Source organism: Spermophilus citellus (genome assembly GCF_964194105.1).
Source record: "Spermophilus citellus genome assembly, chromosome: 5".
Taxonomy (NCBI): Eukaryota; Metazoa; Chordata; class Mammalia; order Rodentia; family Sciuridae; genus Spermophilus; species Spermophilus citellus.
In genome coordinates this window covers 63,057,891-63,061,316 of record NC_138186.1, presented here as the reverse complement: position 1 = coordinate 63,061,316, position 3,426 = coordinate 63,057,891, and the positions used below count along the sequence as shown (strand labels likewise).

Below are 3,426 nucleotides of genomic sequence, written 5' to 3'. Positions count from 1 at the left end.
TGGATAGAGTTGTGTTTTTTGTTATCAAATATATTAAATTATTTGTTTTGTCCATTAAAATTTTCAAACTAAGAAAAATTAATTCTCGTCATTGCATTCTTTCAAACAAAGATATAATTTGAAAAAAATAGCTACAATAATAGTTAGCAACAGTTGCCACATGTTCTCAAATTTAGCAGTTCAGGATTCCCTTTGCCTTGCTTTGGAGGAATATGCTGGACTCTATTATTTTTAGCACTATTATTATCATTATTATTACTAATTACTTGCCTAGGCTCTCCCTTGCCCCACGCACACTTGTCTGGAAACTACAGGTGTGCTGCCATTTGAATAACGTGCCTCACTGGGGCCCACTGCATTGGGGGATAACATCAGCTGGGCTCATCAGTCCGAAGCCCAGGAATTTGGAAATTTGGATAGGGAAAAAGAGAGGGGACTCACTCTCTTCACTGGGAGAAGCTGAAAAAGAGAAGAGTTTCATAGCAGCGATTTCCAGCTTTGATTATATATTAGGATCCCCAGGGGAGCTTTTAAAACATAGCAGTGTCTGGACCCTACTTTAGACCCATTGGATCCGAATATCTGGGAGCAAGGCTCAGATACCGCCACCAAAACTTTTTAGTTTGAGTAATATCACTTTCATTCCTACTGAAAAATTGGAAGACTCCTACAGCAAACACCCTTGGTCTAGATTGCACTAAGTGGTAACATTTTCAGGGAAGAATGGCCTTTTAAAACTCTCCAGGTGATATTTTTTTTAAAAAAAATATTTTTAGCCGTAGATAGACAGAGTATCTTTTTTTATTTTTATTTTTTATGTGGTTCTGAGACCACATAAATCTAACCCAGTTCCTCACACATGCTTGCAGGTGCTCTACCACTGAGCCACAATTCCAGCCCCTACAGGTGACATTAATATAGAGAACTGAGAAAAGTCTCCATAGTTATAGTAATATGTAAATAAGAACAACCCGACTACAGAAAGGAGAGAGAAAAATGAAATAGATGTAGCAAGGAAGACTGAAGTGGAAAACGAGAGTCAGGACCCTGTCTCTTGTGCTGTGTTCTGTGAGATGCCTGAGTATCACCATAACAGATTCACCTATTGGGTTTAAGCTAGTGTGATTGTTTTATCATCGATGTCAAAAGACTTAAGAACAATATGCAGAGGAAGCAACTTTCTATAACCTTATCCCTAAATAAAAATAAAAGCAGGTGTTGTTGGATACTTACAGCTTTTTAATGGCTATTATGTTAACAGAAATATATAAAAATAACAAATCCAGAAAGCCATGAATTCCCATGAAAACGGAATTAATGGACCACCTGCTAAATTATAGGTTTTCAGATGTATCTTCCGTGTGCTAAGATAAACTATTTTCTATTGGTGAATTAAGTCAAATCTCACTCATCAGAGGCAATACCCATGCAAAAGGGAGGTGGCTGTGGTCCGACCACTAGGCCAGTATTTTATCACTGACATGGTTTAGAACTGCCAGAACCTACTGATAGCATGTTTAGAAATATTATCTACAGAGAAAGCACTCCATTATTGCCTGGACTCAGGGAAAATCATTTCTATCCCCATGCCCTGTGCCCTCCTTTCATGTCCAACTTTAGAAAGACCAACCAGTCTCCAGGCTTTGAACTGTCCCCTGAGCTCATTATCTCTAAATAAGAGTTCTGGTTTCTGTTTACAATTTTTCATTCATTCTGCAAAATGACAATGATGCTTTAACTCTATATTATATCAATATTGTTGAAAGGGAGTTTAGACCTCCCTGATCTTAGGATACAATCCATAAAGACATAAAAGACAAGGTTTTTAGTCTATTAAGGCTAATCACTAGTTAAAAAATAAGCTTAAAATCATTTATCAGAACTACCAAGAAGTTTATTTTTCCAAATGATAAGAATATGAATAAATTTTTGAAGGAGGAACTGCAAATAATAATAATAATAATAGATAAATTCAAACCTCACCCTTTTCTCAGGAAGCTTTCTTTAAGGGGGAGACCCATTTTGTCAAAATTCAAAGGATAAAATTTTGAAGCAAAACTCAACTTTTAAAATTTGCACTCAAATATTTACAAAGCTTCTTTCAGAAAAAAAAGAAGAAATAAAGTTAGGGGTCAATTACAAGACTATTTTAAGGAATAGTGTGCAAGATGACAGAAAGGTAGGTGTTTGGGTACACTCTCCCACAACACAAAAAAAATGACTCAAAGAAAATCTTTCAAACCAAGAAAAATCTCCTCAAAGTTCACATCATCTAAAGAAAAGAAAGTCTAGGATCAAGAGATCTCAGTGCACTGGTTAGTCAATGGAATTGAAGGGTTTTTAAGGAGGTGAAAAAAAAATAATTCTTTGGCTTCCAAATTCAAGGTTGGTGAACCTTATTAAGAAATCAATATTGTGGATAAAACATTATAAAGAATGATGAGGGAAAATGATAACAATGGTTCATTAACCTCTGTATTTGCACTTAACCACTTGGAGATTACCAGAAGGAAAAAAAAAATCAGTTAGAGATTCTAATTTCCCATATTCTGAAATTTGGATGGCAATCAGAGGAGCACGGAAAAATAAATGTAAACAAAAATATGCTCATAACCAGGCTGGTGCTCTTAATGAGTTATGTAAAGAGCTTCAAAGTTATCACATTCCTTCTTAATACTTACTCACTGTCATGTTATTAATTAAGCCCCCAAATTACCAAAGCCCCACTATTATAGAATCTTAATTGGCTGCTCATTTCTGAAATTCCTGTCTTTAAAGCAAGTCACTGGAAAAAGAAGGAGGACATGGGACTACTCACTGTGGCCAGCCTATGACAAAGTCATAGGTAAATTCACCCTACTCCCTGGCAGCTGGAGACATGCGGCCATCAGTGGCTTTCCTTCACCATATCTCTTTTCAAATCAGCAGGCCAGGCATCAGCTCCTCTGAGCAGTCAATTTAGCCCCAAATGGCAGATCCCCAGGCAGAGGTAGCTGGGCTGGGGCCTGCCCTCCACAGAGGTGCTACAGCCTGACAGGATGAGTCTTGCTTGGGGAACACCTCCCAATGTGGGAGGGGCACGGTGCTGGGGAATGGATGAATCACACACTGGGTGACACACCGAGACTCACAAAAAGCAAAGGCTTCTGTCTTTGGCAAGGGATCCAGTCTGTAGTGGAGGCACGGGATCTGTGGTACTTGGCCATACTTATTTCATCCTTACAATTCTTCCTATAAGCCTGGAGGTGGAATATTAAAACCACAGTGTCTATGCTTGGGGCTCTGTAACTGGCATGAATTGCACTGCAATTTTTAACCTCCTTGTGGTTGTCTGGAGTCACAAAAAGAGTTCTATCATGGTGACCAGCAATTCAAGATGGTGGCTCCTCCCTCAACCCAGGTCCCTGGATGACTGTGATAAGCAGA

General features: G+C 38.4%; 1 protein-coding gene across 1 annotated transcript in view; it reads right to left on the bottom strand.

The window, feature by feature from the left end:
* The window catches only part of ADGRF4 (adhesion G protein-coupled receptor F4), a 31,823-nt gene extending 28,835 nt beyond the window's left edge, over window positions 1-2,988 (bottom strand). Inside the window, exon 1 of the mRNA XM_081296180.1 lies at window positions 2,819-2,988. The gene's annotated coding sequence lies outside the window, so the exon portion shown is untranslated. The remainder of the gene's footprint in view (window positions 1-2,818) is intronic.
* Between the last annotated feature and the right edge of the window lie 438 nt (window positions 2,989-3,426).